Genomic DNA, 12,292 nt, shown 5'->3' with positions numbered 1-12,292 from the left:
TTATCTAAGAATTATGTTCTATAAAAGTCAAAGGGAAACACTTCAACCTTTCTAAAATGAGACACTTCAGCCTGAGCAAAATGGAGTACTTCAATAGAGTAGTTTCATATAGGGGGATAGCCTGAGTGCTGGCCATGATTACTGACACAGCAGGGGGTCCAAATGACCTCCATTCCAGTACCATTCAAGCACCTCTTGATCTTTAACATATTTATCCTTAAATCACCTCAATGACGCAGGAAATGCTTATGAACCTCATTTTTATGAAGTGAAAGTAAGGTACAGAACAACTAAAGGTGCCCATTTTCAAAGCCACCTAATTCCTGTGTACATGCTCTACTTGCATTGAAGTCCCTGTAAGTTAGGCGCCTGAATGCCCATTGGGATTTAGGTCTGACTGATCCTGGGTAACTTGGTGGTGGTGGTGGTGGTGGGGTGGGTGGGGTTATGGCAGAGAAATCTTCCAATTCTAGGCTAGTGCCAACTATGGAGTGTCCTTCCTCCAAGCTATGAACTTTATATGTTGTACTAGTGAAAAAATTAGTGAGCTACAGGCATAGGACAGATATGAAAATTCCCCTATTTATAAGACTTCATACCAGGAAAGTTGCCATTGAACACTGAGACATAGTTAGCTGTGTTAGACTGAAGTCAAGTAGCAAGGAGGGTACATTTGCACCTTTGGTTATAGCATAACCAAAGTAGAGGTAGAGGTAGAGGCAGAGGCAGAGGTAGAGGGAAAAATACTTTGGTTAAGCTTTCCTGAGCTGAAGCTCACTTCAATACATGCTGTGAAAGGACATGCACATAGCTCTATATAAGGATGGAGAAATCTGAATACAGAAACAGGTTGGGGTGGGGAGCAGGGGAGAAGCTGCACTGGGAGAGGCAGACATGCAAGCAGGAAACCTGTAGGAACAAAGGAATCACAAAAGGTAATCTAAGTAAATAGGATATGAATCCCTAGTCCCTGGTTAAACCATACTTAACTCAATACAGTCTTTGGATGATTTCTTGTTGTGCAATTTCCCATTCAAATCAGTTTTTAAAAGTTTGCTGCCTGAGAACAGGCACCATCAGGTCAGGGATTCCTGCAACTACAATACAATTCTAAAGCTGTAACCACTCAAATCAAAAAAGCCAGACTCAGACCTTGCTCTAACCTGCTACAGTACCAACCCTGGGACAAGGACAACAGAGTTCCTCTGGGTGTCACCTACAGCCCCTGTTTTGAGCACCTAAAACACATGAATGACATCCCGTGCCTCCTGGAAGGGAAAGCCATCCCAAAGCAGTCATGGGAAACAAACCTGTCCTAGTTAACAGGCAACCCCAACCTCGAATGGCTTCTCTCAAGCAACAGGCTACCTAACTCCTAGTCTCACTGAAGCACCGGGCCTTACAATGAACCCATATACCTTCTGTGCCCCAATATCAACGCAGCCCTCATTATCACTGGACCAGATAACGCAGATTGTAACATCTGAGGTTCATTCACTCGCAATTCTGCCGATGTCATATATGCCACCGCTTATTCACAGTGACCCTCTGCTGTCTGCATTGGACAGATAGTGCAATCCCTGTGTGACAGAATGGGATAATATAGATTTAGCATCAGTTCCAGACAGACATGCAGACAAGCCTGTGGCCGAACACTTTAACTTCCCTGGACATTTCATCGCTGACCTCAGGATTGCTGTTCTCAGGCACGTCCTTTCACAGGATCTGATGGAATAAGCTTCAGCTCACAAAAGCTTGTGCTGTATATATATCATCTACTTTGGGTAGAATATAAAGTGCAAATCTACTCTGGCATCTGTTTGAACACTGAACCACTGATCTTCCTGTCTCCAAAGGCAAATCTGCCTTGGAGGTGTACTGAGTTCCTACTCTTGCAGTGGTTGGACTTAGGCCAAGTTAGTCATCTCGAAACACTGATACCGGAATCACTGCTCACCCCCGTTATAAGTTGCAGCCTACACACCTGCACTTTGGGAAAGAACCTAGAATCCTCACTTCTCAAGATGAGGCATGATCGTTTCAGTTTGAAGCAGGCCTTTGATAAGAGAGTGGTTTCATTTAAACCCCATGAGTTTCAGTGCTCAAAGAAACGTTCCTTCGAATAAGAAAACCAACCCCAAGAAAAACCAAGGCCTTTGTATAAAGATGGTATTATGACAATATGGGCAGAGCATAAGAAACATCACAGACCTGTACAGGTAATATTCCTTTTTGTTGTGACCTACTTAATAAAACCTTATTCTTTTAGCTGTGATACAACAGGTAGGGCATTTGCACACGTGCATGCGTCACTGCACCGGGTGCTTTGAAAAACGCCCAGTGTTGCAACGCATGCAGTTGTATAAACAGCGAATTGTGCATCAACACAGAAAATGGGAGCGGTGCACTTTTGAAATAAAACACTTTGGAGGTGCTTTAGTTCAAAAGTGCACTGCCGCCATGCTAGCCCTGAAGGGACTAGCATGATAGGACAAAATGAATGTCATGATGCTTTGATAAGAGAGTGGTTTCATTTAAACCCCATGAGTTTCAGTGCTCAAAGAAACGTACGTTCCTTCCAATAAGAAAACCAACCCCAAGAAAAACCAAGGCCTTTGTATAAAGATGGTATTATAACAATATGGGCAGAGCATAAGAAACATCACAGACCTGTACAGGTAATATTCCTTTATGTTGTGACCTACTTAATAAAACCTTATTTTTTCAGCTGTGATACAACAGGTAGGGCATTTGCACATGTGCATGCATCGCTGCACCGGGTGCTTTGAAAAGCGCCCAGTGTTGCAACGCATGCAGTTGTATAAACAGTGAATTGTGCATCAACACAGAAAATGGGAGTGGTGCACTTTTGAACTAAAACACTTTGGAGGTGCTTTAGTTCAAAAGTGCCCTGCCACTGTGCTAGCCCTGTATGGACTAGCATGATAGGACAAAATGAATGTCATGATGCTCATTCTCATGCATGAGTGTTGGTAGGATCAGGGCCAAAAATTCTACTCAAGAAACTAGGTGTTAGCGACTGGTTGGTAACTTAAAGAAATTATTTGTACAGGTTGATGAGGCTTCCAGTACCCATCGTCCTGTTGTTTGGAATAAGCTCTGTATAAGCTTCAGGTTAGCATCAGAGAGAGACTGTAAGTAATGTGACCGTTTCACCTGCTACGCATTTGTTCTGTGGTTGATGTTCAGGCTTTACTAAAGTACATCAGAAAAAAAAAATTGGTCTGATCCAAGTACCACCGTGCCGAAGTTTTCTGAGTGCATTAATGAGATACCTGGTGTGGGCAGGCCTGTTAAAGCCACTCCGTTTGGAGGCAGACGGCGTAATGAATTCATTTAGTATGCATGCTGGCTGGGATGAGTCTATTTCAAAGCAGATGGAGAGTCTGCTTTATCCCGTGAAAGGTTAAGCTGATCCATCTTCTCCTACTAAAGTAGTACAGAGTTAGGTCCATCCAATTTAGTCCATTCTGCAGACTACATTAAGGCAAATCCCTAGTGTCACTCTTCTTCTTATGCTTTCTCCATCTAGACCAATAGAGACAGTCACAAAACGCTTTCTGAAACAGTCATCTGTGACTGACAACACTCCCACTGCACCACAGTCAGACCAGGATTTGGCTCTAAGACTCAGGGGAAGATTTTAAAAGCATGTTTTGTGCCAATGTGGATTTGACACCTAAATACCTTAAAAATCAGCTGTTAAATTTCATTCTCTATTGCTTTGAATCCTGGGGTGTGAGCAGAGGGAGACTATTTGGGATGTACAGTTGTTTTGCATAGATGTAAGGGACAGTGGAAAGAACAATGCAAAACAAGACTCCTTTACCCCAGCTAATTTAGCATTCAGTGCACCTATTTGAACTCCATTTACATTCAGGCTATATCTCTTCCTGTCCCCAGCTCTGGTGCACGCAGACATGCCATGCTACTCCACACAGGCTGCCTCCCAAACAGGAAGCAGTGTAGCCACATCCACTTTGTGCTTTAGGCTAATGAGCAATGCCAGGTAGCCTGCCCCCATGCTAATTAGCCTGTCTGCGGTGCTGCATAGATGCAGTTCCACTGCTTCTGGGATAGGAATCAGTGGGTGCATCTGCACATGCAGTTAACACACAACAATAAACTCCGGCACATATCTGGTGCACGTTGAGTCAGGATGCAGCAGCTCACTCTGGCAAGAGGTCCAGGGGTGTCAGCCTGCCAGCCCAGGGCTGTTCTCCCCAGTGTGCTGTGGAGGGGCTGGCTGGGGCATGAGGGTGCTTCAGTGCAGAGCTAGCTGGCAGGTAGCGCCCACACTGAAGCACCCTTGTGCCCCAGCCAGCCCCATCAGCATCTACACGTGCACTGCTGTGCACTAAAGTACTCCACAATAGGATAGTATTTGTATTTACAAGCACTACCCTACGGCAGAGTTAACTAGTTTACTTCAGCCTAATAGGGCCACACGTGTAGATACCAAGGGCATTTTTACATGTGCTTTGGGATGCAGCACTGAGCGCTTTAATTAGCAAGCCACGCTAATTAAAAGCACCCACACATGACATGTATCAGCGTCCCCACACTGAAAAAAATGGCGGCAGGGTGCTTTGAACTAAAGCTCATCAAATGCATTTTCATTCAAAGCGCCCCACCGCCGGTTTTTCAGTGTGGAGACGCGGGGACTATGATACACGTGATGCAGCAGGCTGCCGGAGCCCATCCGTTTCTGTGCTCCAGCAGGCTCGATTCATCTGGAGATCTGACTTCTGATTGATGAGGTCTGCTCCGACAGGCTGGGTTTCCAGTGCGTCAGAGCAGGCCCTGCACACGTCCGTGGGAGCCCAGAGATGTTTATTGCAGAACTAATTAGTCAGTTCCTCGATAAACATCTTGTGTAGATGCGTCCAGTGTCTGGGGAAGTGAGCCAGGTTGAAGCTCATACTGCTAGGCGCAGGGCTTTACTGTGGTGCAGCAAGCAAACCCTGCAGCAGGGAGATGAGAGTTGGTGCACAGTTTTGTGAACTCTGCCCGTCTCACTTTATTCTTAAAGCAATAGCAGCCCAGGACTATTTTAGAGTTCCTGACATGGAAATACTGCCAGGCCACTGACTCCCTGTGGATGAGGGGAAATGCCAGCACCCCTCCTAATTTGATGCCTGGGGTGGGTACCCCTCTTGCCCACCCCTAGCGATGCTACTGGGGCTTTAGAGCTACCAGGTGCAGTGATCACTGATGTGTCTAGTAAATCAGGGTGAAGAACAGCCTTCTTGTAGTTAGCCCATCTCTAGAAAAAGCTATTTTATTTCTCACAGCAGGGAGGGAACTGTCCCGTTGCATGTGATCTGAGCAGGACAGACCATAGTGATAAAGAAATCTTAGACTGGAAGACAAATTCTTGGGATGTTATATAATGTCCCGGCTCCAAAGTAAAAGCAGAAGGCGCCGTTGTGAGTAATTCCTCTGAGCCAGATTTCTATGTTGGTTTACACTAGATAGTAATCTGACAGAGGCCAGGTTTTTAAACACAGCTAATGCTAAAGCTAGGAAGAGGAATGTTCCTTTTCCGTAGTGAAAACACTGCTGCTTAGCTGCAGTTAATGGATCTAGCTATGATGATTCTTGTCTGAGGGTCCTGTTTTGCTGTCCAGCACCTAACAGTAATACTGACTTTCTCCCTGAGTGAGTCCAAACTGCTTTACCAGGACACAAGGAAGCATTGTCAACAAAAAGGAGAATCAGAATATCAGACAGGAAGAAATGGAGGGGCATGAGGTCTGGAGCAATGGAAATGTGATACAAGTTTAATATTTCAAGGAGCAAAGTCATGCACTTAGTGACTAAAAACAAGAATGTCTGCTTCAAGGGCAGGGCTTATGAATTAGAAATGACAATGGAGTAAATAGACCTGGATGATGATGAGCCATTGATGTGCTAGTGCCCTGTGAAAAGGTAACTGTGATCTTAGGATGTATTGGGCAAATATTTCCAGTAGAGACAAAGAAGCATTAATAACACTGTATAAGGCACTGGTAGGACCTCATCTGAATACTGCATGCACTTCTGAGCATCCGTGTTCAAGATAGAAGTGTTCAAGCTGAAACAGGTCAGTAAGATGTTACCGGGATGACCAGGGGAAGGAAGAGCCTGTGATTGAAGCAGGGACTAGAGGAACTTGGATTGTTTTGATGGGATTTCTCTGTGTGAATTCATTCAGGAGGGGAAGCAGCAGGGAAGGAGAAAAGTTAGTTAATTTTAAGGACTATGTTAGTACAAATGAGTATAAAGTGTCATGAATAAATTAGAAAGTTTCTTCCCATCAGAGTTGTGAGATTCTGGAACAGGTTTCCAATTGTCAGAGAGGGGTACAAGAAACCTAACTAGTTATGAGATTGAACGTCAGGAATTTCTTTAAAGGATTACCTCAGGTAATTGCCCAAGATAACAGGGATAACTTAATGATGCAGGATATCCCCCTGTGGGCTTACATTTCATAAGGGAAGAGTAAGAAATTCTTTCATATGGGAATTTTTTAAGACGACCAGGAAAAGTGCCTCTGATTTCCTAGGCCAACTCTGAATCTCTTCCCTAAAAAGAGAGTAAGAAATAAGCAAACTTTTTCTGGCTACGGAATGGATTATATGTGAAGCTAAAAACCGATGTCACATTTGAGTCTGTTCTGATTGATCCAAGTCAAAACCTGTGCCAAAATAATAATGGCACAACCCTTAACACATGTCCCTTGTAGGGCTGTGCAAAACGGCACCTTTCTGTTTCGACTTGCATTTCAAGGTTTCGATGGAACAGCATTTTGTTTCGAATTTTGAGTTGATTTGAAACCGCTGTTCCAATTCTTTGCATCAAAACAGTGACTCTGTTTCAGTGTTGTTTCAACATTTCACCCATAGGCTATAATGGGGAAGCTCGAAACAGCCTCTCTCATCCAGCAGGCAGATTGGGGGCCTGCAACCCCAGGAGGGCTGTGGGGGCTGTGCCAGTCCTCCTGGGCTGTGGGTCCCCGATCTGCCCGGTCCTTTCCCCAGCCTGATCGTAGTGCTGGGAAGGGGAACTGAGCCCGGGCTAAGTTCCCTTCCCCTGCGCTGCAATCAGCTTCCTGCAGCCCAGCCACAGGAGGCAGGGAAAGCCAGGGCTGTGCTCCCCGCCGGACTGAGCCCTGGTTCTCTCATCTCCCACCATCTGGTTGGTGGCTGCTTCAAAACTCAAAACATTTTGAAACTTTTGAAATGTTTCGACTAGCTGCATTTTGTTTCAAGGCTGTTTCAAAACCCTTCCTTTCATTTTGATTTCGCCGTTTTGAGCTCGCAATGAGTCGAAACAGTGCCGAAACGAAACAGCCAGAGAAATTTCGCACAGCCCTAGTACCTTGTCCCTGGAATGAATGGCAATTAACATGAATTAGCCATGATTGTCCCAGGGAAAATGTTGGGGGTGTCCATCTGTTATATCCCAGATTAACAAGGCCTTGCCCACGGAGAAATCTGACTTCTGTTTGTACTCCAAAGGTATAGACAGATATAAAAAATATGTTACTATCAAATTGCACGAATATAAGCTGTTGCTATGTAACTGGCATGTCTTCATGCCTCTATATTGACAGAAGTGTAGCAAAACCACTGCAGGTTTAACCCTGTTTCATTCAGGGTCGCAGTTAGAGCAGTTTAGGTAACTTGTATCACTACAGGATCAGGCAGACATAACAATTAGATCATAACAGCCCATGCATACTGAGAGCAGCATCTTACTCTCTCCTTTTAAAGTGGTTACAAGGTATGTTTGTCCAGACCCTGAGGTCATTTGTATCTGTTGCCTGACTCAGATGTTTCAAAAATCACGTTCCTGATTCCAGCATTTATGTAATATCACAGAGTTTATTCTTCCATAACCGTTAAAGAGCACGTTTGGTTATGACCAATACCTCAGTAATAATAAAAATGAAGTCAGATAAATGTGCCTAAGTCCTCCAGCTGTGCAGACCCCAGAGTTGTTGTTTGGTGGGAACCTGCACGGTTCCAAAGATGTCTTTGTTCTGAAGTGAAACAAAAGCCAGGACATTGCATTTCCCCCGAGAACAAAAAGCCCATAATATACCTTATTTATTCACATACCACATGCCTCCAAATAAGATGCAAACCTTGTTTGGGGAAGGCAGAATGAAGAAAGAAAAGATTTTTCCTTTTAACTCAGCTGTGTAGAATCGGTTTTCTCATTTAAGACATGCTACCCAGCTTCTGATCTCAACTTCTTGGAAAAAAAGTGAATGGTGTCTAATATATGAATAAAAAAGGGGTACTGCAAGAGTGATGTTGTAGCTGTGATGGTCCAGAAATTATGTGAGAGGCCAGGCTTTCTTAGGGTGATATTTTATTGGCCCAACTATGTGGTTGGGATAAAGTTAGACAAGCTTTCAAATGCAAGACATTCTTCATCAGGTTTCTGATCAAAGGGAATCCGGCATAGCATAGTGAAAAATTGCAGAGGGGAGGGGGTGACAGAAATTCTCATGGGTAGCAGACATACAATTCATGGAAGAAAAGAAAAAGCTGATTAATGAGAGATCAAGGAGGGTCAGTCTCACCTTTCCTGTGTATAAAGAATTTAGGGTCTGGGTAAAATATAATGTGCCATAAAACTGGTATCAGTGTTTATTACCTGGCTCTTAGTGTCCAGCCAGCTTCTGTTCCCAAGTTCACCTTTCAAAGGTGCTATAATAAGGCACTTTGGGTCAGTTGAAACATTTCCTTCTGATAATATAGGCATGTTTCCTTCCAAATGCAAGTTACTTCTATTTTATATTATAAAGAATACAAAATGTCATGGCATGAAATAACACATTCTGTTCAAATCAAAGTTCTTCAGTTTGATATTTTTCTAAATGATTTTTTTGTCTAAATTAACACGTTCCTATGGAAAGCTTCCCTTTCAACAAAACAGCAGTCTCTGATGGCAAAAATTTCCATCAGACAAGTGTTGTACCAGCTTTGTGAAGCACCAAATGGTGACGATGCATGCTTTGTAGGTGTCCTCTGTTGCCGGTACTAAGAAGAAAAAAAAAATACATACCCCCAACCAGATGCACTGCACCGACACCTTCTCAAAAGTCATCACACTTTCATCAAACACTCCATTTTGGCACATAGCTAATTTCTGCAGCACTTCAGGGGTGATTAAAATGTAACGAGGGTGTGTTTCTCTGGCCTATATTTAATCTAATACAGTATTCATTCACTAAAGTCTCTAATTACCAGTGCTGTAATTGCAAGACTCGAGGAAATTGTTTTCGTGAGTGATTTTATTAAACGAAGTTAAGGCAATCTTTGTGCCAACAGGATCAGAATTTGGTTTCCAGAGGAGGGACCAGACAAAAAGCACAAGAAAGAAGGAAGGGGGACTGCCTTATATTATAAGGAAGCAGTAGTGTAAATTGGAGGGAGTCACCAGGTGCCATTTTAGAAGGGTGCCACAATGGCAACTCTTAGGGTAAGATGGGTTGCACTGTTCATGCAGCTTGTGTTGGGGAAGTTTTTGGAGACAGCACAACAGCTCACAGCCCTGCTGCTGCCACCACAGCTGCTGTGCAAGGAGGTAAGTCCTCCTTCCCATGCACCCGCTATCCCAGACACTAATATTTAGAGTTACGTCTTGTGCATGGAGGAAAGAGACAGACCAATTTAGAAGAAAAAAAAAAGTTTTCTTTTTTATCCATTATTTAGGCAAGCAAAAACTGAGAGGATATCAGTTTAGGAGGGGAAAAAATTGGGGGAAGGTTATGCTAGAGGTCTAGATAACCATGAATGGCGCGGAGAAAGGAAATAGGGATTTGCAATGACTGTCTCTCAGAATGCGGGGCCTGAGAGCCATGCAAAGAAATGATTAGTTGGCATGTTGAAAATAAACCAGAGGAAGTTCATTTTCACACGGTGCATAATTAATTTGGGGGATCATTGCCACTGAACATGGTGGAGGCTGATAATTGGATTGTGATCAAAGGTGATTGGACAGATTGATGGAGGAGAGGTACATTGGTGGGCATTAGAAGTGCGCCCTTAAAACTAGGACTTCATAGCTTCTAAGTGCGGAAACTGTAGACCCTCCTAGTTCTTCCTCTCTGCCTTTGGTTTAGCTTGGATTGAGAGGGCTTTGGGACAGGGCCTCTCCGGATGTTGGGTTGGATCTTCAGTTGGGGTAAATTAGCACCTCCTCTACATCAATGAAGCCCAGACAATTTACTCGACTTGGAGACCTGGCCCTTTGTGTCTGGTACAGCAGCAAACATGTTGTTCATAGAAACTTACTGAGCATGCCTACATGTCCCCCTATGGTGATGTAGCAACGTGTTACACCTCCATATGGTGTGCTACAGTGATGTAGCAATTGCATGTGTCTACATGTGACCACCAGCTACATCGCCACAGCAGCGTGTTCCCCAGCTGTAGTGCACCGCAACTGCGACATACCTGCAAAATCTAAGTGTGCGCCATCCACGCAGCATAGTAACGGCCCATATTGCCATAACAATGTTGCTGTACGGTGACGTGTATGCGCCCATTGCTTCTGATCTGGATTCTCTATTAATAGCACAATGCCTACCGGGTTGTGCTTACTTAAATACAAAGCCAGCTTCTGAGAAGCATGTAGGTACAGGGGCATGATCCAGCTTTCCTTGGACTCAGATGGGCCATGTCTGTATGGCTTCCTTCCTGACCCTAGGTCCACAGCTGGCACAAAATATGTCCCATCCACTCGTTTTCATTGTGTACACCACAGACTGGCAATTAGGCAGAGTAGACTGCCCAGGAGTGGCCCTGAGCATCTCTGAGTAGATCTGAGCATCCCTTCCTGAGCTTTTCACAGGCTCCCCCAAGACAGGAAGCCTGAACCCGCCCCTTGCCACACACTTATGGTTGATCTCAGCCATCTACTCTGGTCTCTGATGGGCCCAGCAGGAGAGGGCGGTCAGGGAACTATTTTGTCAGTAGTGGATCCAAGTTCTGGAGACACATCCCATAAGTCTTTCCATTTTTTCATTGGGTGCTGAAAGGGATAATCCAACACATAATCCTGCAGGGGGCCACCATATAAAATGCTGTCTCAAGAAATGAATTGCATCCTAGTACTGCCTTTCTTCTCTTTGTCAGCCCCCTTCTGCCCCTATAGTGGGTATGTTTATAACTCTCCTGTATGGTGCCATGTTGAATTTGGATTGTGTATTACCTCTAGGCAGAGACTGTCTTTTGCAAAGGACTTGTCCAGATCATTTTGAGTGCTCCAACAAAAATAACAACATCAACTGAAAGGGTGCATCTACATGTGTTATTAGTGTGACACAATAAATTCTGGTGCAGTTCACGCTGGAGTTCATTGCTCCCGGGTGTCGTGTTTAGACATGCAACCAGAATTGCAGAATGTTAAGCCAGGTCAAAGCAGCCTTGGCTGCCAGTGGCCCTGGGGGTCAGCCTGCCAGCCTCGGGCTGCTCCAGCTTGACCCGATGTACTACAGAGGGGCACAAGGGACAGCAGGCAGCCCCTGCACTGAGGCCCACTTGGCCCCCAGCCAGCCCCACCAGTGTCTACACATGCGTTGTGGTGCACTAAATAATGCCTCCATAGCATAGTACTTGTGTGTACAAGTACTATCCTACAGTGGAGTTAATTAGTGTATTGTGGCCTAATAGGGCTGCATGTGTAGACTCTGCTTTACTGCAGAGCTAATTAGGCAGCTCCTCAGTAAAACTGCCTCAGTAAATGGGCAGTACATATTGAGGGTTATAGATTGTACAGAAAGGACAGGGTGGGGAAAAAAGGGGGAGGGGTTGCGCTCTATGTCAATGAGCAATATACGTCAACCCTCATCAAGACGGAATCCAAGGATGAGGAAGTAGAAGGATTGTGGGTTAGGCTACATGGGGGGCAAGGAGAAAGGGATTTTGTGGTAGGGTTGTAATACAGACCCCCACACCAAGGGGACGAAATAGATGTGAGGCTCCTGAGGCAGCTCTCAGAGGCCATAAAAGCTAAAGAGGCGGTAGTCATGGGGGACCTAAACTACCCGGACATCTGCTGGGAGACACAGACGGCAAAGTCCCACTGCTCACGCAGGTTTCTAACCTGTGTACAGGACCTCCACCTGACACAGGAGGTACATGGTCCCACTAGGGGGAATGCCATACTGGATCTGGTATTGGCAACAGGGGATGACATGGTAGGGGACCTACAGATCGGTAGCCATCGGGGGGACAGTGATCACCTAATAATACAATTCACCATAAGACGT

The sequence above is a fragment of the Alligator sinensis genome, unplaced genomic scaffold (genome assembly GCF_000455745.1).
Source record: "Alligator sinensis unplaced genomic scaffold, ASM45574v1 scaffold268_1, whole genome shotgun sequence".
NCBI lineage: Eukaryota > Metazoa > Chordata > Crocodylia > Alligatoridae > Alligator > Alligator sinensis.
Note: the sequence above shows the minus strand (reverse complement) of the source record.